The sequence below is a fragment of the Protopterus annectens genome, chromosome 9.part0 (assembly GCF_019279795.1).
Source record: "Protopterus annectens isolate FY-2018-M chromosome 9.part0, PAN1.0, whole genome shotgun sequence".
In the NCBI taxonomy this organism is placed as follows: domain Eukaryota; kingdom Metazoa; phylum Chordata; order Ceratodontiformes; family Protopteridae; genus Protopterus; species Protopterus annectens.
In genome coordinates, this window is record NC_056743.1 from 268,478,700 (window position 1) to 268,502,421 (window position 23,722).

Here is a 23,722-nt window from a genome sequence, read left to right on the forward strand (position 1 = left end):
AAAGCAGAAAAAAGTAATAAAAATGTAGGAGAACAAATATTGTACACTGCTTTTGTCCATTAAACATGTTTTTTGCAAGGGGGTCCTACAGGTGCAGGGCAAGCCCCCCCCCCCCACACTCCCAAACATATATATCCCCAAGATCACCGTACCTTGGAGAAAAGGGAATATTCTGAGAAATGGCAGTCTTTGACTTGGTATATGCAAGCCTGCATTTTTGGTCATTCAGTCTCCATATTCAGGGAGTTGGTATTGTAAGTCTGCATTTCAAGGGATACATAATAGTTGCTGTACTTAAGTGATTGCAGATTGTCTTGCACTGGTGATTAAATTATGATCACCCTCTCTGGTAAAACCTTGTGCTAACCTTATTCAGGTTTACTAAGGAAAAATTTATAGTAAGTAGAGGAGTAAAATTCTGCTGAATTATTTGAGCGGATAGAAGCACCAGTGCAACTTTAAAATATATTGTGTACCGCACACACATTACATTCATATACATATATATGTGTTTATATAGATAGCTAGATTATAAATGTGTGCTGCACTATACAACTGAAATGACACAGCCACAGCATTGTGCACCGGCATAACTGCATTATTGCACAGAAGTTGGTAGCATAATTTAGGAAATATTGAACCTGTGTCTGTCTTATTACTCATTCCTGAAACAAGCCCTTATTTGCATCTCTTTAAGGCTTTGTATTCATTGACACATTGTAGCCTCTGTTGTGTTGTACTGCAAGAAGTGTAGGCATTACTTCTTGGTGAACTTATGTGGCCATTGTGCTAATGCTGCAGTGGTCAGAGGTCAGAGGGAACATTTGGCAGCCCTTCTTGAGTGTGTGCATGTGTGTGGCAAGTTTAGTAAGCATATGCATTATCTTTTCCCATTTTACTAATGATTTTGTTGAGCACTGCTAGTTTGCTGCATACAGAATGGTTACACATTGAGCTGCATCTTGTACATTGTAAGCGCCCAAATGCTGACTGTACTCTAACAATGCATGGTGTTGTGCTGCACAACATTACTTTATTGTACCCCCTTCCTCCAAGCACTAATTGCACTGCACATCTGCAGGGTATACAGGCTTATATGTTGTTATGCAGCTTACCTTATCCTCTCCCTCCAAGCAGTAACTGCAGTGTACATATACAGGCTTATATGCCGGGTGCATTATCTTATGTCCATCCAAGCACTAAAGCAGTGTATAATTTCAGGGTGCACAAGCTGTTATACTGTGCACCTTACTGTATCATGCTGCCTACGTCCTTCAAGCACTAACTGCAATGCAGAATTGCTGGCTATTATACAGTCCAGTGTTATGTTATCATACTCCTATCCTCAGGGCACTAATTGTACTATAGAATTGCATCCTCTTCCTGTAGAATTTCTGGTTGCACCCCCTGCTGTACTGTGTACCCTCATTTGGAGTAGTATCCAACCTTCTTAGTCATGATCTGTTCATCAGATATTCTGTGCACTGTTGAAATGAACCACATACTGAGATGTTGCTGTAAGTGATACAGAGTCACAAATGACAGATGCACAGTTCTGTTTGTGAATTATACAAATGTCAGTATTATGGTCAAGGTATCCTCTGTCCTGTGTCTTGGATGTGTGTGAAACTGACTACACAGATAGCTTTTAAAGAATGCTTTTAAAAGAATAAAGGTAAACATGCCTGATCAGTTGCCTTATGGACAGATACCTGAAAAATGTGGCCAACAATTTTACAAATAAGTTAAATTTTCCAGTATGTTGTTATTTATTACCATGCTGTTTAAAAAAATATGAATTTCAAGGATGAAACAACAGAATATTACTGCAACATAAAAATTGTAAACTATATCCCCTAGTTAAGTCATGTACTGACTATTTTAAACTGGTCACTAGACTTATTAAATAAAGAAATCTGAACAGTACTGTTTTTCTTGTTTTTACATTGTATGTAAAATACCAGTGAACATACATGATCCTTTCTTAGCAAAAGGTCCATTAAAACACACACAAAAACATCTGGTAGGGGTTCATTTACTTATTTGTCAGTCACTGAATGTGTGCTGAGGTAGGTTTCTGAATAATAGTTTGATTTTAAGTCAACCTGCCATTTTCAACATTTGTTTTACAGAGCACTTTCAAACATTTTGCATATTTTGTTTTATAGTGACCAACTGTATTCATTACAACTTTTTTTTGTTGAAAATATTGTACTACTTTCTGTCCCCTTGTAATGACTGCAGTTCATCTTTGCATACTCTGGTGTACCACTAATACCTCATTATGCTTCCTGAGCTATGAAATTAAGGTGCTTGTCATACTGGGGCATCTTTTACTGCAGGATTAAATCAACTAAAAGAATATGCCACTTTTTGGTACCCAACAATTCAGTACTGTATGTGCATTTTTTTGCGGCAGCAGAAGGATGATCTAAAATCTTTATATTTTAAATGCATTTAAATAACAGTTGTGATACAGTGTTTGAGGTTAACTACAAGGTCTCAAACTATTTTCTCTTGGGTACTACTGAAAACGTTCAATATAGCTATAGCCTCAGTGATTGATGTATTGTTTATAATAAGTATAGACCAATCTTTTTATTAACTGCTGTAAAGCTTCTCTGAATGTGAACTGAAATGCAAGTGCAATTCAAATTTATTAACTTTTTATTTTCTATGTAAGCTGATATTTCAACAATTAAATAAAATATTAACATGTATTGTGTTGTTTATTGTGTCTGCTTCCTTTGTGTAGTTTAAGTGTTGCTGTGTCAAAAAGTTTGTATGTCATTTGGGAGTAACTTGTATTCAGTTGTTTTTACTGCATGGGGGGGGGTTCGCTAATGTTTCCTTTGATATGTAGGTTGCTGTTCAAGATCCCTTTGTCGGTAACTTTACATGTTACATATTTGTGGGTTTCAGTATTAAACTGTAGAGTATACTTAATACAGAGAATTCATGTTATAATTTTTTTTCTTGTTAGAATTATACCATTGACACAGATTGTGAGCAATCTTTTAAAAGATCTTCTAGACACAAACAGGAGTACTTTGGGCTTAAAAAAAGTTACGGAGATACACAAACAGATGGTAAAATATTCCTGTTCAGATTAACAGACAAGTAGGTGATAAAGTATTCCTGTTTCTGTGTGACTGATATGGTGACCAATGGACCACATGTGAGGCCAGAAACTCATGTAAAAACTGGTGCACGTGTCTTGATTACTGAAAATGCTGTTTCTCTATGTAATTTGAAGCTAGATTTTAATATAGCACACGGAGTACTCCTGCTAACATTCAGCACATTGTTTGAATCTAATAATATACTTGATAGAATCCATAACACAATATTATAATCGGTTCCTTGTCTTAAAGTAAAGTCATTCAGGGGACTGTTTTGCAACTTCCTCATCATGAATGCATAAGGTCTAAAGAAGGAATTAATCGACCATTAAATTTGGTAGATTTGAGGTTCAAAAAGGCTGTGATGGTACTGCTGTATGGAAGGCCATTGGAGATTGCTTTATTAGAAAAGCCAAGCGCATGTATTGATCTTTTCTCCTACTAAGTTACAACACTCATTTCACATCGGGGGGTGCTGGTGATACCAGTCAGCTGAACTGTTCCTGTACAAGTGGAGGTGTGCATGCATCCAATGGCCAAAGCAGTAGAGAAATGGAGCTTGGTGATCCCAAGCCAATGACAGTAGCCCTCATGGGGTATGTGCGCAGAGCATGCACATGTCAGATGGAGGACACAATAATCCAACAGTGATAAGGATGTTGATGTCAGCTCCCAAGGGTGGAGTTAGGCCTAAAAGCAAAAATACCACTCATTGATGCCTGTATGATGACCATGCCAAAGATTGTTCTCATCCCAATTATGGGGAGCGAATCTGCAATGGTGACACCTTTATGGTTCAATTTATGAATATCTCAAACTCAGTCACCTTAGAAACCATATTTGAAGTAGCCAAAATAAATGGAAAAGTGAACATCCTATTTCCAAAATACTCATCCAATTTCTTCTTAAATATTTTTTACGCTATCAATCATTTTAATTCTTAAAGGAAGACCATTCCAAGATAAATTTGCTCTTCCATGGAAAGACTGCCTTTCTAAATTAGACCACCCTGCAGTAACACATAACTAAATGATAACTCTGTCAACCTGTTTAACATTAATGTTTGATACTTCTAATCTGTCAAACTAAAACAATGAGTAACAAGGTCACACAGAAAAAAACAGTAAAAACTAAAAAAAAAAAACAGCCAAGCTTCTAATCTGTCATTAAACTTCTAATCTGTCAAGTGAAAAATTTCTGAACTCTTTCTAATCTTTGTGTCTGGTCTAGATTATATACATAAGGTAAAGTCCAGTATTCAATACAAGGTCTAACAACAGCCTTGTAAGGTAAAGGTAAAATCATTTCATCCATACTGGTAATACTTCTTAGAATGCACATTACAGAAAAAAAATGTAACCATATTTAGATTGCCCTAAGACAAATCTCTGTCCACAGTAATTCCTAAGATCCTCATTTTAATAACATCATTTAAATTCTCATGATCCACAGGGTATGGAAAAACAATATGTAGTTTGCTCCAAATGCAATACCCTGGTTTTATTAACTTTAGATTTCATTGATTTATTCTTAGACCACACACACACACACAAAAAAATTATTTGTCAGCCCCTGAATTCTACCTTATTTGCTGACTTCACATATGATCCAATTTTGGAGTCATCAGCAAATTTAAAAATCCAAACTTTGACCTCATTTGGAAAATCTAACATAAACAAAACTGACCCCTGAGGGACCCAAAGAGCAATTATTGACTCTTCTGAGAGTACTTTTCCCACTTTAACTCTAATTGTTTTAGCTGTCAACCAGTTTGTAATACACCTTAAAAAGAAAGAAAGGATGAAGTTCACAAAAAATAACAATGAAGAAAAAGAAACTGATAAATGCCTATAAAGTAAATATATGTACTAAAAAGGACACTGCTTTGTTATGTAAAGCACAGATTACAGGGAATAATATTTTTCTATCAGAAAATCTTCACTCTATAGAAAAAGGCATATTTTTTCCAAAAGATAAGGTAGATAAAGAGGTAAGGGACAGGTGAAAAGGAAGAAATCAAAATTGAACATGGACGGATTGAAGAACATTATTGTAAGGAATAAAGAAGATAAAGACATGTTGACTACGTGGCTCAAGCTATGAGTGTACAAAGGCAGTTGGATGAGAACTGTATGCTTGCAAATTTAATATGCAATGAAAACAATGGGATTAATAAGATTAATGGTGATGAAGATCATGGCTTTGAAACAATTGATAGAGCAGATATTACTGTATTAGTAGTTGAAGATTCTTTAGATCTGGTCAGGAAAGACATTCTTGTAATTGGAGATTCAATTATTAGAGGAGCTGTTACTTACATTTGCAAAAAAAAAAAAAAATAATGAACATAGAATGGTGTTATGCTTGCCAGGAGCAAAAATAGAAGATGTGAGACAAGCTATGGAATGTCGTAATGTAAGGAAGTATGGATCTGTTTTATTAATGTCGGTACAAATGATGTCATCCACAAGGACTCTCTGACTGTTAGTAGGGAACATACATCCCTGTTATGTAGTATAGCTTGTACTGGTGTTAGTACATATTTTTCAAAAATCACATATAGAAAGAATAGTCAGGTCACCATGAATTAAAAGATTTTTTGGGTAAATACCTACATGGAAAAAATGCCCTGTTTTGAAAAATGGAAATGTGTAGAGTATCCAAGCCTAGTTTTGGGCACACATTTTCAGACAGGATGGTATGCATTTGTCAAGATCAGAGCAGAGAATTTTTGTAGCAGATATTTTGCAACATTTGACAAGCACTAAGCAGGATTTTTGCCAGGTTGAAAATGTAACAGTTCACAGATAGCAAAATTTGATGCTTTGCTGATTTGTACTGGAAAATGTGCTATGTTTCCACAAGATTGATGTTATTGTTTGTTGGGAAACATGGGTAAAGAACAATGACTGGAAACCAGTTCTGTCAGATTATAAATGTTTTTACTGTAACAGACATTCTAACACAAAATCAAGTGGAGGTGTTATGATAGGGATTAAAGATAGTTATGAGACCTGTGATCATTACATGTTCAGTGATAACATCAATACTATAGACAGTGTAACTGTGAGATTAAAGACAACCCTGGAACATATAACATTTGTTGGATTGTATTGACCACCAAAGTCAAGTGCAGATGACCTAGAGGAATTCATATATTTCCTGCATGAAGCACAGGAGGGAACAATAATAGTGGCTGGGGACTTAAATTTGCCAGAAACAGAGTGTAGTAATATGGATTCAACAACATTAGTAATGAAATTATTCACAGTGTATATTCAGGTGCAACAATTGGTTCAGATTGTAAAAAATCTTACCAAGGAAAGGAACATACTAGTCATTGTTTGTGTTCCTAAAGAAATTACTGTTACTTCAAGTCAAGTTTTACCACTGTTGATGTGCAGTGATCATGGGGTTATAAAGGTTAACTTCTTGCTACATAATTCTGCCAAACTGAAATCTAAACCAATGCACATAATATTAATTACAGATTATATGGAAGAAAAACAGTCACTAGGTCAAACTAATTGGAGTAACGCATTCAGTGGAAAAACTGCTAAAGGAACATGAAAAGTTTTGAAAGAGAAATTGTTTGAGTATAAAAATTAAAAAAACAATGTTTACTATCAGAGTCTAGGCATACAATGTCAGGGGGATATATTTCCATGAGAACAAGATACCTAATTAAGGTGAGAAACAGAAAATACAAGCAATGGAAAAGAAGTTGAACCAAAACTTTGAAAACTGAAATAAACAATCTGGATAAACAAATTAAGCATAATGTGAGACAAGATCAGAACATTTTGAAGAAAATTTATATAAAGATATTGAACATAATGGGAAACCTTTTTAAGATGCATAAGTTGTGGAAGGAGTAAAGGCATACAAATTGATAAACTGTGTATAGATTCTACAATTTATTCTCAGACACAACAGATTATAAATATATTTACAACATCTTATGCAAAACAGTTTGGCTCCACCAAGGGGGTGATAAGTCATCCTAGTGACATCCAGGTAAATTCAGATATTGGAATCAAATTAGATTATATTGAAAAAGAACACACAAACTGTATCCAAGCAAAGCACAGAGAGGAGACAGAATTAGTAATAATGACCTGAGAATACTTCAGCAAGAACTTACAGTTCCATTAAAATAAAAAAGATAAAAATCAGGCAACAACTGAATGTGCCAAAAAGCAAAAGAAAGAATATAAAGTGAAGGACCAGATGAGAAGGCAAAAAATGTGGAAAATGCATAAATATAGATGCAAGTATAGAAAACGTCTGGAAGAACCTCATGTTGATCAGAAATGAATGCAGGAATGGTTAAGGAGAGGCAAATCAAACCAAGAGATGAAAGGTTAATATTGGCAGCCCAAGATAGTGGGCTATGTACATGTTGGTTTACAAAGTCCATTGAACAAGTGAGAGAAACAGACAAATATAGGTTTTGTAAAACCGAATTGGAAACAGATGCACACCTCATTGCTGGTTGTGACATACTAATGACAGAAGGACTATTTACTGAAAGGCATAATAATGTGGCAAGATTGTTGCACTAGGGATTGTGCAAATGCTATGGTATTGAAGTGGTGGAAAAACACTGTAAACATGAGCCACAAAGCATCATAGAAAATAATACAGTTTACATCACATGGGATCATAGCTAACAGTTGAAAAGCTAGATGCTAGAAAACCGGATTTAGCGGTCTAAGAAAAGAAATCATTGAAATCGCCACAGCCAGTGACTACAGTGCCCTGTGTACAGAGAGACGCAAAGTCGTAAAATATCAGGATTTTCAGGCAGAAATGAAAGCAATGTGGAAGAAAGATACCCGGGCAGTCCCAACAGTAGTAGGAGCAATGGGTCTTATAAAAAAGAATCTACAATTGTATTTAGATATGTTACCAATACATGTAACTCCATATGAATTGCAGGAGGAGACATTACTGGGCACACTGCAGGTGCTGCGAAGAACACTTTTGGCTGACATCAAAGACTGAAACAATACTAATTTCATGAACTTTAATCATACTTTAACTTAAGAATGGGGTCCATTCCCATTATGGTATTAGAAACCCAAAAGGTATGGAGAAATTAAAAAAGGAGATTCCATTATATTTATTATTTACTAGGTCATATAAATATGGGGATATACCTCAAGGTTGGAGACATGCACTTGTTAAACCTATCTTTATAGGAAAAGGGGTAGGGGCAAACCAATAGTCATAGAGACCCTTACTTCTACTTTCATGTTTTGGAAAAATAATGGAAAGGTAATAATGGATACATTATTGTCAGAATTGGATAAGTTGGGACTTGAAACCATATAGCAGCATGCATATGCTAAAAATAGATCTATTAACACCTGTAACATCATGTTCTATAACAACATAATAGCTGTGAATGAAAAATTGTTCTGTGATATAATTTCTGTAGATTTAACTTCAGCATTTGACAGGATCGTACATAAAACACTGTTCAATAATTTAGAAAAACTAGGTATCAATGTACTCTTGATAAGATGGATAGCTGCATGGCTTACAAATATGACATGGAAAGTATCATGCAGCAATTGGACAGGATAAATTATGGTTACAGTCAGGGTGTCCCACAGTGCTCTATTCTAGGCCCTTACTTGTTTAGATTGTATCTTTCAAACCTAACATTTTCATCTTAGGTGTTCTACAGTCTATATGCAGATGACCTGAAATTGGGTAAACTGATTACACGTCTTACAGATAAGGCATGTCTGCAAAACATATTGACTAAATTGACCATTTTGGGCACTGAAGAATAATATGCTAATAAATACATCAAAAACTAAGCATATGAGATTTGGGAGACATAAATTGAAATAATACAGCATACAGTGATTGAAACTGTAGATTCATTTAACAACTTGGGTATATGGGTAGATCCAGATTTGAGTTTTTCTAATCATATCAAGCAATTGGTTAATGATAGTTATAGAACTATAGGTTGCATAAAAAGATTTATAAAGCCTAGGAAGTCAGAAATGTTGAAGTCATTGTTTGTTAGTCATATTACACCCAACTTGAGTATAGTATGACAATATCAAAGTCAAAGTAAACTTTGTTGTCATTCAGAAATGACACAAGTGCAAAAACTGAACAAAATTCTGTGTCCCCGGACTCAACTGGTAGACAATATATAGACAATTTTCACAGACATTTACACATATAACACACACAGCTATTACATCACGGACATGCAGGTAGACAGACTAATATTGCACATAATTAGAAACACATTTTAACATTTTTTGAAGTGAACACTTAAATGAGAATTTTTTATTGCAGAGGTACTTGGTTAAGACATTGCATTGATCCTTGCACAGAAATAGACATTTGAGTATTGCACTGTGAACATTAGAGTATTGCACTATGGATAATTTATGAGTTGGCAACTTGCATTGCATTGAAAGAAGAGATAATGTTATGTTGTCCCATCTCGCCTTCATTTTTGCTGGTTGTGTTCAGAGCCAATCCTCGGCTCTGACTCAGCTGATTTACTATAGCTTGAGAGCTTTTACAGGCTTGAGGATACCCCTTATCCCAACATGCCTAGCGGCAGCTGCTTAGATCTCATTTGCCACTTGCAGTGTCGAGATTGCTACAACTGGCTCAGGCTAAGTACTTCATGCTTTTTTTCTATTTATTGCTATTTTCCTAAATTTTTCTGGTTCTATTGACTCGTTAGAGTGTGTACTATCCCATGTTAGTCTAACGACTCCTTTCTCTGCTTGTTGTGGTGCTTTTGGCCATCATTTTTCCCTCAGGCCTTGGTTTCCCCCTTAGGGCCTGTTTAAATTAGAGGGTTCTTCTCTTTCCTCACCCTTTCTTTGATTGCCATTTAAGTTAGAGGCTCTCCCATCGAGGGAGTCACCGTTTAAGTTAGAGGATCTCCCCCTTCTTTCTTCTCCATTTATAAAAAAAAAAAAAAACAAAGTTCTTCCTTTTTGTTGTTGGGCTACCTGCTACAGCCTAGTTACAGTTACTTGTTGTGTGCTGTTAGTTGCTAGCTTTTTGTTTTTCTGGTACTATAAAAATTTTCTTGTCTAGTGGTTACCATGTCTAAAGAGTTGAAACCCTCTGGGTTTAAAAAATGCGACTCGTATTGCCAGAAAATGTCCCTTACGGATGGGCACATGAGTTGCATTTATTGTTTAGGGGCTGTTCACCTGCAGGACTCTTGCTCGATCTGTCATGCTTTCAGTTCCAGAGTCCTGCAGGAGAGAAGAAATAAGCCTATTTTATGTGGCCTCCTGAAGAACCCTCAAGATTCTTCATCTCAGGGTCCTCAGCCAGCCAAAGTGTCCGAGAAACACTCCAAGCCATCAGTTCTGAGTTTAGAACAGACAAAAATCTCTGAAAAGCCTTTGGCTCTGTTGGCTCCCAGCATTGGCTCTGACAAAGCTAAGTCTCTGGTGGCTCCATCTGTGTCCTTGGAGCCAGTTTGGACCCATAAGAGGTCAAGGTCTCCTTCTTTGGAGCCAATACACTCTGCTCCACAATCTCCTCTGCTGCAACCTGGAGCGGGCAGTCACCGGTCCTCTTCACACTTCTCTTGGTCCTCCAGGCTTTTGGATCATGACGTGGAGAGAGTGGTCAACAGGATCAAGTCACAGGCACTTGCTAAATTACTTTCAAGCCCAGCCTGTAAGGAATTGGCTCCTTCGGCCCTTCCAGCTTCTCCATCGATTCCTCCTCCAACTCTCTTTGAGCTCAGAGGTGGAGTGCATGTAGGTCATGGTGGTGGAACTGTCGGCTCTGGTTTCTTCTCCCTTATCAGTTCTGATGACTGCTCTGATCTCCTCGATGTCTCAGTCCATTGAGAGATCTGGGCACCAAAGCTCTCTCACCGGCTCCGAGGGGGGAAGTGGCATCAGACCCTTGTCCGACCCCGGTCTCCCTCTCAGAGCTTCAGAGCAGGTGAGTTCAGCTCCTACATTGGCCTTGGAGCCGTCGCTCCAGGTTTGAAGGAGATCTCTGGGCTCTTTGGAGCTGGTGGCTCCTTCAACTCAGGACTGTGGTGCCTTCGAGGTGATGAGACTGAGACTACTCCACCCACAGCTCCATTGGCTCATTCTCCCTCCATGCCTGTGCCTGCCTTTATCCCTCCTTTTACCTCCAAGCATAGGGAACCTGTGCCCAAGGATGCCCCATTGGGTGACCCCACTTTTTCCGAAACCTCCCCCGAACATTCAGAGGAAGTCCCTTGGAAGACAAAATGTTAGAGGAAGTATCTAGACTCCCCTGAGTCTATCACTTCGGATACAGACTTGGATGAATCAGAAGGGTCCCCATGGTCCCCCTGTGAGGATGTTTCTTTTTCAGACATCTTGGAAACCCTTAGACAGAGGGGTGGCTGGAAGTCCCTAGCCCCTTCTGAGGATGAGTCTGTCTACCTGGATGCATTTAGTTCCCAACCCTCCACCTTTTGGGTGTCTCCACCTTTCGACCCACTTTTGTCTGTAGTGAGTCGAAAGGCGTGGAGTGCTCCAGAGACCATGGAACCAGTTCCAAGGAGACCAAACAAATTTATTACTGCTCCAGAGGATATGTATTTCCTTTCCAAAGGGGTCCCTGATGATGCTATGGTGTTGGCAGCAGCCACTAAGAAGGAACTTGTGGAAATGTCTTCATCTGTCCATCCGCTGAACAAAGAGTCTCGTACGATGGACAGGTATGGGAAGCGTATGTTTTCTTCAGTGACCTTTACTCTCAGGTCACTGAATTACTTGCCTCATTTCACACAACTTCAGAGGAATCTCCTGAAGGAGCTAGGAGATACCCTGCAAGATCCTACAGCTGAGGGAGTTGCAAACAGTGCAGCTTCCCAGCTTGCAAACCTGACCTCCATGGTTAACTCCTCCATGAGGCTCATTTCTTATGTGGGAGATGAAGCGAGTAGGGCAGCAGGTACCGGAGTAGCTTTGAGGAGACACTCCTGGATGCACCTTTGTCAATTTGTGGAACCTTTTAAGTCTTCATTTACCAACAACCCCTTCAATGGTTCATCCTTGTTCGGGCCTCAGGTAAAAAAGACTCTCACCAGGTGTGAACAGGATGGCAAGACTCTCTTTGCCATAGGAGTCTATTTTCCACTCCATCTAGATCCTTTCCTAAAGGTCAGAAGAGTGGAAAAAATGTGGTTCAGAAAATCCCAGGGATCTTCGCCTGACACACGTGGAGATTTTTCCCCCAGGGGCAGAGGGGGAAACAACAACAGAAGATGCCACCCTCATTTCAGGGGGGGTCCGCAACAGCAGGGTCACAGAGATACTTTCTCTGCTAGGCCCTTCCAGCACTCTTGAAGGGAGGCCTGGCTGTCCACCTCTGGAGGCAGTCGGGGTCAGACTATTACTGTACCCAGCAGCCTGGCAATCTATCACGAGAGAAACATGGGTACTGTTGATAATATCCAGGGGTTACAAAATTCCCTTTTCTCAGTTCCCCACTCAAAAGACAAACATTCTATCCCAGATGTTCCACCCAGTCTTTGGGATCATGAAATCCTAGAGGTTCAAAGATTGCTAGAAAAAAAAAAACATCTAAGAAGTCCCCGCAGATCAAATCGGATCAAGAACTTACTCAAGGTTCTTTTTAGTTCTTAAAAAGACAGGGGACTGGAGACCCATTTTGGATCTCAGCAAACTAAACCAATCGGTAAAAAAGCTGAAGTTCTGGATGGTAACACTGCAGTCCATTCTTCCCTTCTTGGGTCAGGACAATTGGATGTGCTCCCTAGATCTCCAGGACGCGTACTACCATATAAAAATGGCCTGGCAATCCTGGAGATTCCTATGCTTCCGGCTGGGAGCCAGTAATTATCAGTTCAGGGCCCCACCCTTTGGTCTCACCACAGCCCCCAGGGTGTTCACCAAGTGTGGCAGTGGTCATGGCTCACCTGAGGTGTCTAGGATTCCAGGTATTTCCATATCTAGATGACTGGTTCCTCACTGCTACCACTGAGCATCAACTGAGCATCAACTGATCAAAGCACTGGATTACACAATCCAAACTTGTTCCCAGTTAGGCATCACCATAAACTACAAAAAGTCTGCCTTGTTGCCTTGTCAGTCTATTATCTTTATAGGAGCAGACTTAGATACAAGACGCAGGATAGCAAAACTGCCTCAGGATAGGGTGTCAACCATTCATCAGCAAGTTTTGTTTCTCATAAAGAAGACGAGAGTTCAGGCAAGACAAGTTTTGCAAGTACTGGGCTCAATGGCTGCAGGAATTACACCAGTTCCTTTAGCATGCTTCCACATGTGGATTCTACAGTGGCTTCTTTTCGCTCAGTGGTCTTTGCAGGATTTGCCAATGTCACACATGATCTTGATCATGGAATCTTGCAAAAAGGACGTACTATGGTGGCTTGTTTTCCCCCAGGTGACTCTGGGTAGATCTTTTTCTAGACCACCATCTGGTAGCCACAGTGACCATGGACGCTTCCCAGACAGGGTGGGGGGCATTATCTGGGATGGACTGTCCAAGGAATGTGGCAACCTCACGAGTACCATTTGTACATCAATGTTTTAGAGATGAGAGCATTTTTTCTGGTGTTGCAAGCACTTCAAGACTCTTGACCTCCCAGGACCATTGCAATCCAGACAATATGTCAGTGGTATGGTACATCAACAAACAGGGCAAAACCATATCTTATCTCTTGTATCAGGAGGTGCTTCAAGTATGACAATGGGCAATATCTTCCCAATGTTTTCTGATTCTGATGCACATTCTGGAAAATGCAACATGATAGCGGACAGGCTCAGCAGGGCTATCCTCATGCCTCATGAGTGGTCCCTGATGCAAGAAGTTGTGGACTTGATTTTCCACAAATGGGGCCAGCCATGCTGTGATCTTTTTGCCACTCCCCTAAACAACAAATGCAGCAGCTACTTCACCCTATTTCTCCCTCTGGGACAGTCACCCAGAGATGCACTTGTTCATGATTGGCCTCCAGAACTACTATATGCCTTTCCACCTTTCCCTCTCATTCCAAAGGTACTTCAGAAAGCAAAATCGTTGGGTTGCAGACTCATCCTCATTGCTCCTTACTGGCCTCATCAGATATGGTTTCCATTTCTTCCCCATCATCTTCAACTGGAGCCTTGGATACTAGACCCAGTTCTGGACCTCCTGACGCATCAGTTAGGTGGGCTTCACCCATCCCTCCAAACTCTCAACCTGACTGTTTGGTTACTCCACTTCCAGTCTTAGCCAGGCTCCCAAACATTTCCCTTGCTGTACAACACATCGTAATGTCCTCCCACAAGCCCACTACCAGGAGGATTTACACTAGAAAATGGAAAAGGTTCTCTTATTGGGCTAAGACTAATAACATTGATCCCTTTATGGCTCCTGTTCACAAGATTCTTGACTTTCTGGCAGAAACCTTCAAAAAATGGGCAGCGGCAGCTACTATTAGGGTCCAATTTGCTGCCATCTCCAATTTTCATGTAGGAGACTTGGGTTCTAACATTATGTCCCATAAGTTGTGCAGAGCATTCTTACGAGGTACAACACTTTTATGGCCCCTGGTAAGAGAACCTCCCCGGGACCTAAACTTGGTTTTAGCTTTGATGGTTCTGCCTCCCTTTGAACCAGCAGCATCTTGCCCCCTGAAGTTTCTATCTTGGAAAACCCTCTTCTCGGTTGCTATAACCTCAGGTAGATGGGTTTCTGAATTACATGCTTTGTCTATTCGCCCGCCATATCTCATTTTTCATAAAGATAGAGTCTCTCTTAGGACCAATCCTTCTTTCTTGCCAAAGGTTTGTTCAAAGTATAACTTAAATCAGTCAATTGAGCTTCCTGTGTTCTTCCACAATTATGACAACAAGGTAGAGTATAGATTACAACAATTGGATGTTCATAAACTATTACATTTTTTACACAGGACCAAAGACCTCAGAAAATCAGACCAATTGTTTATATCCTTTGCTGACAATAAACAAGGTTATCCAGTTTCAAAGGTGACCTTATCAGAATGACTGTCAGAAACAATCAGTTATTCATATGATTTGTGTAAAAAGACGCTTCCAGGAAGCGCCAGAGGACATTCAACCAGAGCCTTAGCCACCTCTGTTGCCTTCCTTGCTAAATTGCCTTTAGATTCAATCTGTGCAGCAGCAACATGGGCAAATCCTCATACCTTTATCTCTCATTACAAAGTTGATGTGGTCTCCCGGAATAGGTCATCCTTTGGTTCCATGGTCCTGAAGAGTTTGTTCCAGTGAGTCACCCAAGAACTAGGTGCAGTGGACGTGGTCCCAACCAGCAAGAATGAAGGAGAGATGGGACAACATAGCATAAAGAAGTTATGTACTTACCATAATGTTCCATGTTTGTTGTCCTTCATCTCGCCTTCCTTCTTGTGTCCCCCCTCCTTCCCCCTTCCTGGAGGTTCAAGAGGAGTTCTTTATTGGTTACACTTTCTGAGTTTCCTGCTGACATGCCAGGTTAGTTAACCATGCATTGTCTTTTCCTCTTTCCTTCCTACCTTAGATCTATAAGAGCTTAATAAAAATTGTTTTTTACTATGTATGTGTAGTGTGGGCTGCAGTGGCAGTGCTGCTGTAGCGTTGTCACCTCACAGTAAGACGCTGTCCGATTTGACTCTCAGCTAGAGTGTCTTCTGCGTGGAGACATGCGTGAATGGGCATTCCTTCATTGAAGGTTGTGTGTCAGGGCTGGCAACTCAGTACGTAAAAATCAACTGCCAATCATTAGCGGACCGGAGTTCCGCTGTGTCGACCCCTAACTGGGAAAAGCCAAAAGACAACATGTGTAGTGTGGGCTGCTACAAATGAGATCTGGGTAGCTGCCGCTAGGCATGTTGGGATAAGGGGTAGCCTCGAGCCAGTAAAAGCTCTCGAGCTATACTAAATCGGCTGAGTCGGAGCCAAGGATCCGAACCCAACCAGCAAGAAGGAAGGTGAGATGAAGGACAACAAACATGGAATGTTATGGCAGGTATCTAACTTCTTTTTTACTGCATTGCTACTGCCCTAGATGGCCTATAAGTTACAGTCATGGTGAATACTGCACTAAGTATTAGATGAGCGTAGTAACCAGGTTAATGCACAATTTGAGACAGTTTCTACTGACCCAGGTGGGCATCCTGGAGTGTAGTGGTTACTAGAGTTCAGCAGTCGGATGACATTATGGAAGAAGCTGTTCCTGAATCTCGTAGTTCTGCAATGTATGCTTCAGAAGTGCTTTCTGGATGATAGATGCAGAAACAGTTTGTAAGCAGGGTGAGTGCAGTCTTTAATTATTTCTCTGGCCCTGCTGAGACATCTGGATAAGTACAAGTCATGGATAGGTGGTAAGGTGGTCGTAATGATCCTCTAGGCTGTCGTCACCAGTCTCTGGAGGGATTTGTGCTCAGAGTAGAGCAGCTTCCATACCATACTAAGAGGATGTTCGTCATGATGCTTTCTATAGTACCTCTTTAGAAGGTAGTGAGAACTTTTGATGGGAGATTCGGTCCCCTCAGCCTTCTTAAAAAGTGCAATCTCTAGTGTGCTTTCTTGACTGTGGCATTTGTATTTGTGTTCCAAGACAAGTCCTCATCAATGTGCACTTTTAGAAACTTTGTGCTTCTCACTCTTTCCACTGTTTCCCCATTGATGGTGAGGGGAGAATGTTCCTTGCGATTTTGCCTTTAGTCCACAATTATCTCTTTTGTTCACATTTAGTGCTAAGTTGTTATTTCAGCACCAGGTAATCAGTTGTTCCATCTCAACTCTATATGCTGTTTCTTCATTGTTACTGATGAGGCCCACCACCATTGGGTCTATAATGAATCAGCAAACACTTAAAAAAGTGAACGCTGATTCACCGACCCTATTCCCGAACACCCGGAACAGCAAATTTTTTCTCGGGGGGGGGGGGTTGCTGGGCCGGTTTTGGGAATTTGCCATTTCCTCCACTGTGGTGCGATCTCGGAGTTGGTATATTTAAGTAGGGGGTGTGTGGGGGCACAGCCCCCCACATCAAGGGTTGTAGGGGGTGAAGCCCCCCACATTAAATAATGTTTTAAGTTTTTTTTTTTTTGCAGAACAGCGATTTTTTGGCATTTTCAGCATTCACTGAACTAGGGTAGATGAATAAGGATTCGCTTTTTTAAGTGTTTGCTTATTTAATATAGACCCCCACCATTGTATCATTAGCAAACTTGATGATGTGGTTTGTATTGTACCTGGCTATACAATCATGTGTTAACAGGGTGAACAACAAGTGACTTAGTACACATCCTTGTGGAACTCCAATATTGTGTGATGCTATCTGAGGAGTTATTTCCTGCGCACACTTTCTGAGGTCTGTCTGTGAGAAAGTCAGGAACCAGTTACAAAGTGGAGTGTTGATGCCTAGTTGGAGTAGCTTTATTACCAGATGAAGAGGGATTACCATGTTAAAAGTAGAGCTGAAGTCAATGAATAGTACCCCAGCGATAGATAGAGTGATAAAAAGATGGCATTTGCCATAGACTGGTTTGCTCGGTAAGCAAACTGCAGAAGGTCAAGATTAGCAGGCAGCCCAGATGCTATGGTGTCCTTGACCAGCCTTTCAAAACACTTCATCACTGTGGAGGTGAGGGCTACAGGATGGTAATCATTTTGGAAAGATGGTGGAGACTTTTTTGGTAATGGAATGATTGCTGTATCCTTGAAGAATTTCGGAATTATTTGCTGAGTTACTGAAGATATCCATGAGGACATTTCTTAGTTGCACTGTGCAGTCCCTGAGCACACACCCTAGGATGTCACGCCCAGCAGCTTTTCTTGTGTCAACTCTGTGCAGTGCCCTCTGGACATCAGCTGGGTATTTTCTTTGCTGCTGTTCTATTCCCTTCCTCAAATCTGCTGAAGTAGACATTTAGCTTATTTAGGAATTCCTTGTTGTCCTAACATTGCAAATATAGGGGTCTGTAGTCAGTTATGGACTGGATACCCTGCCATAGGCACCAGAGGTCTTGTTTGATCAGAGAAGTAGCTCTGGATCTTTCTGCCATAGGTGCATTTTGCTTCCTTCACTCCCTTGTTCAGATTTGCTCTGGCTGTTCTGAGAGCTTCCCTGTCTCCAGACCTGAAGACTGCATTCCTTGCTTTCAGTAGTTTGTACATCTCTCTCATAAATCAGAGTTTCTGGTTGGCTCATGTGATGATGGTTTTGGTGACTGTCACATCATCCATACATTTCGAGAAGTAGCCCATCACTGCCTCAGTATATGGATACCTCAATATGGAAACCTTATAAGAAATAAGCACGAGTAAACTGGAAAGAGTGCAGCAAAAATATACCAGGGGCATCCATGGATGTGAAAATGTAAGTTATTATGAAAGACTAAAATGTCTGAACTTGTACAGTGTCTCTTATCTAAGAGGAGATCTTATTCAGGTATATAGGGCATTTAGAGACAACTACCTCTGGGAATGTTTGGGGGTTAGCAAAAAGTGGTAGAGAATCATCAGACAACCTGTGTAGAAGATTCTAGAGGAATGAGACATGCACTAATTGGTTCTCTGAGAGAGAAGCTGATGCATGGAACAGACTGCCACATTACATTAAAGCAAGTGCTAGTTTAGATATTTTTAAGAACAGAATGGAAACTTGTTATGGGAACAAGTGTTTTGGTATATTGGCAAGCTAGAAGGGCATCAATGCCCATGTTGAAATATTTTTATGTATGTCTGTATGTATGTACCATATGATGCAATAATTTACCTTACTATTGTACATGATCTTAATAATTTCACTATGTGGAACAGAGTCAAAAACTCTGTAAAGATTCAAAAACATAAACTGGGTGAACTACTCCTGCTCTAATGCACTCACCTAATGATTCCTTGATTTCATCGATTCTAATGCATTAGACCAGTTTGTTTCATCCCCCACAAGTGGAGATAGCATTCTAGACTTGGTTCTCACCAACATGGGTAACTGCTGCACCACCCCCATAGTAAGTTCTTCACTGGTGTGATCAGACCCATCGGTCTGTCACATTCGAAGTGTCTATCCTGTCCACCACCCCCCCAGCCATAACCAGGCTAAAAAACTTCTCAAAAACTGACTACAACCTTCTAAGGGAAGGTATCAGTAGCTTCACACCACCGCCCTCCTCAGGGGATGCAGACAAATATGCTGAACAGTATGCCAGTGCAGTATACAAGCACCTGTACAACTGCATGGACTCAGCCATACCCAACAGAACTAAAACCTGCTCCTCAAGGAAACACAAACCTATGTGGTGGACATCCTCTATCAACAGGATTTACAACAAAAGGAAGAAACTGTTGTCCAAGGGTAAAAAGGCACAAATTCCAATTGGAAAAACTCACTCCTTAGCCTCAACAAGCAAATTAGATCACTAGTGAAAACCTCCAAAGCCAATTATGAATCAAAACTAGCCTCTAAAACAAAGGCTAACCACAAAGCCTTTTTCAGTTACGTAAGAAACCTCCATGGCAAAGCCCAGGTTTGTTCCAACAGTGCCACTTACACTGATCTTCCTGCTAGCAAATAGGTTCAGAACAAAATTCACCCCCCTGTCCCCCCAAAGGCCCATTCGACATCCCTGATACTTGCCCCGCACCTCACATCTCCATAGATCAAGTGTTAAAGGCCCTATCCAAGGCAAAGAATACAGCTTCCATGGGACCTGATAGTATCCCAGGGTGTATTCTGCAACATCTCCATCAAGAACTAGCCTCACCATTGAGCACCCTGTTCAACCATAGCCGAAGTACAGGCTTCATTCTAGCAGAGTGACAGACTACCATTGTTATCTCTTTGCACAAAGGTGGTGCCACTACTGACCCTGGTAACTATTGCTCCATTAGTTTGACAAGTCTAAGCTGTAAGGCCATGGAGTGTATTATTATTATTATTATGGACCGCATAAACAAGGACATAGGCAATCTCCAAGCACATGACCCCACCCAGTTTGGATTTGTCGAGGGAAGATCTTGCCTGCTGAACTTGATTGACTTGTTTGAGACTGTCACCAAGGCACTGGATGAGGGGAAGTCAGTACACACAGCTTACCTTGACTTGGCCAAAACCTTTGATACAATCCCCCACTCGGCTATCATCAAAAAGGTAACAGAACTTGGTGTAAATCCCTATCTCATCAGGTGAGTGGCTAACTGGCTCACTGATAGGACCTACAAGGTCAAAATAGGTGCCACTACCTCTGATAGCAGACCTGTCACTAGTGGTGTCCCCAGGGATCTATCCTGGGACCCCTATTGTTTGACATCTACTTCTCAGAGGTCCAGGCAAAGACAAAAGGCCTGTGGCTGACCAAGTTTGTGGACGACTGTAAGTTGGGTGCTGTCATTGACTCCTCAAATGATGTTAACATACTTCAAGAGGGTCTCACAACAACAAATGACTGGTGCCAAAGCCATGGCCTTAAGTTAAATGCAAAAAATGTATCATCATACCATTTGGCAAAAACACAGCCCCTGCTGATTACCACATTAGTGGCAACCCCCTAAGCACACAACCTGTGGCGAGAGACCTGGATACACAAGTTGACAACAAGCTCACATTTGACAGTCATGTAGCAGCAGTGGTCAGAAAATCCTTTTACTTGGTTCATCTCATAAGTAGAGGGATTGCATCCAGAAAAAAGGAGGTTATTATCTCTCTGTACTCCTCCCTCATTAGGCCAATAACTGAGTACAATGTCCATTTGGTATGTACCTCTCCAAACACCTGCACCAACTGGAAAGGCCACAAAAATACCTCACAAAGAGAATGCATGGCCTCCAACACCTGTCCTATGTGGACAGGCTGAAATCACTATCAATCTACTCTGTATCATACAGATTGCTCATAGGTGACCTGTGTCTCACCTACAAGGCAATCTCAGAACCTGCTCTACTAGAGATGCTCATTATCCATAAGTCTAACTCCTTGCATAGTACTCGATCGAAAGGCTTAAACCTAATATGTGACATTAACAAAACCTGCTGGAGAGACAGATTTGTCTCCCAGAGGCTGCCCCATCTTTGAAATAGACTCCCAATACAAGTCAAGCAAAGTAAGTTGCTGACTCTCTTCAAGCGCAACCTTGATGAGTGGATGGGCAACCACAAATTTGTCTCAGGGGTTCCACCTGTGTCCTTCAATGACAGGGGCAACAGGTGCTGATTCTTGGATAGGCTTGTAAGGGCCCCAGAGTCATTAGCCTAGTAATCTCCTATGATCTTATGAACACCACCATCTGCTGGCAGACCCATATTCAGTGCTTTCTGTACATGTTTGTGAAAATTAATTAAATTAAACACACAGGATCTATCAGTTCTAAACCCATGATGAGAAATATCCAAACTGGTAAGAATTTCCCTATTAAGTCATTTTAGAAGAACCTGCTCATAACATTTACCAATAATACAAGTCAAACTCACTTGGCGGTAATTATCAGTAGAATAATTAAACCTCCCCCATGTAAAGGAACAACAAAAGAAGATTTCCAAATTAGAGAAACATATCCAGACTGCAAATTCCATTGAAATAGCTCCTAAATACAAGATACCAGATAGAAAAAAAAATTAGATTGTTGGGTACAGGTGAAGAAGTAGGCATGATAGCTTTTAATGCTTTTTCAGTCACATACTGATATAACAGGACAGGAAACCTAACACCTTTGAATGATCTCATAATTCAAAATAATACTGTTTGACAAGAGTGAAAACTTTTCAACAAATATAGATGCTAATATTTTGGATTAGAAATCAAAACATCATCCTTCCTCACACTAATGTTGGTGTCTTGAGATAAGATGAAAATCAGTTATGCAAGTGAAAGAGAGAGACAGAAAGAGAGCAGCTATATGAAGTAGAAGTATGGCTGCCAAGTATGAAGTCATCAGGGACACAAATCATTGCAACAATCGGTTTATCATGGTCCTTTTTCTCCCTGTAAAAGAACTTCTGCAATGGACTTTGTAAAGGCTGTGCCTACTTCTTTCTATTTACAAACTTCAGGTTGCACAACCTCAGTCAAAGGGCATCTCAGCATATCACTGGGTTGTGACAATGATCATTTCAGAGCCAATAATTAATGTGAGTTTCTTTATGTATCTTGAGCCTTGTTCAGCTGAGGCAGTAGAAGGGAGCAGGAGACTAAACAATAATGACAGTACTGCAGGCATTGTTCTGGATGGTGGTGGTGAAGTGAGAAATGAGTCATACAATGAAGGTTTCAGTTTGTAAGAAATTATATGAATGTCTTTATCTTTTAATTATCAGGTGCTGTACTTGACAAATGCCACATATCTCATTTTCTCCTTTATGTACCAAATAGTTTTGTACCTTTTAACAGTCTTTACTCATTAGAGCTTTGATAAAGGTGGTTTATTATGTAGCAGAGTCATACAGTGGAATTACATATAATAATCCGAACAAGATGTAACTGCCCCATATAACAGTGCTTGTACTGATGAACTGAACCAACAATAGCTAATGATTATTCAGACTTCTGTAGCTCTGAAGAATAAATTATACTGTCCTTTGTAACTCCGAACTCTCAACTCATTTTTGTGCATTTAAACTGCAAGATCTTTAACTGACTTCTGTACTCAATCTCCTATGTATCCAAACTGAACTCTCATAATACTAAAAGCCTGCAAATTTCCTACAAGTTCTACACACCCCTTTAACCTTGGTTCCTAAGCTTTGCACCATCTAAACAAGTTTGATTTTTGTACCAAATATTCCATACACTCTGTTAGCACATCTCATTCTTATCAATTCTTTGGTCTAAAGGCTATTTCGCTGAGCTCATTTGTGTCCGTCACTGAAACATTCCTTTCTATTGAAGCTCCACTTGCTAAAACAGCATGTATAAAATGAACATACAAGCCTTCTTTAATATTGCTGCATTTCTAGACCTATGTAAACAGAATGCTATATATGTGTAGGATTTTATTATGTCAAAAGTATAGTTATGTCAAGCTTATGCTTACAACTCTGTCTCAAATTTCTGAACTGGAATTTGTTTTTGCAATTACTGTGGTAAAAAAAAAAAAATAAATAAAAAAAGTTAAAACATTTAGGGGAGGATTCACGAAGCCTCCGTGTAAGAGTTACAAGGCTTACACGGAGGCTGCAGTTAAACGGTGTGACGTCAGCATGTCATGCATATGCATGAGGGCATGCTGAATCACACCTAAGGCTTACACGGTCCATGGAAGACAGTAGGGGGCGTGTCTGTAGGCCAAGCCCTGCAAACAGACACGCCCTCAGAAGAGTAAAAGTCCCGAAAGTAAACCCCCACGACAGAGCCCGTGTAAATGTGAATAAATACAACACAACACATGCCCCCACAGACTACGAACATAAAATGTACACATGAACATCTTATAATTTTTTTTTAAATTGTAAAGATGTTTGCCCATGAGTGCGCTCGTTTGCGTGGGCGTGCCCGTAGCTTAGCCACAGTTAGCAGTCAGTGGAAAATCATATAAGAACTAAATATGCAAAGTAAGCCAAGAAGCAATAGCGTAGCGGTAGAGACGTCGGCTGAAGAGCAGGCAGTCATGGTTCGAG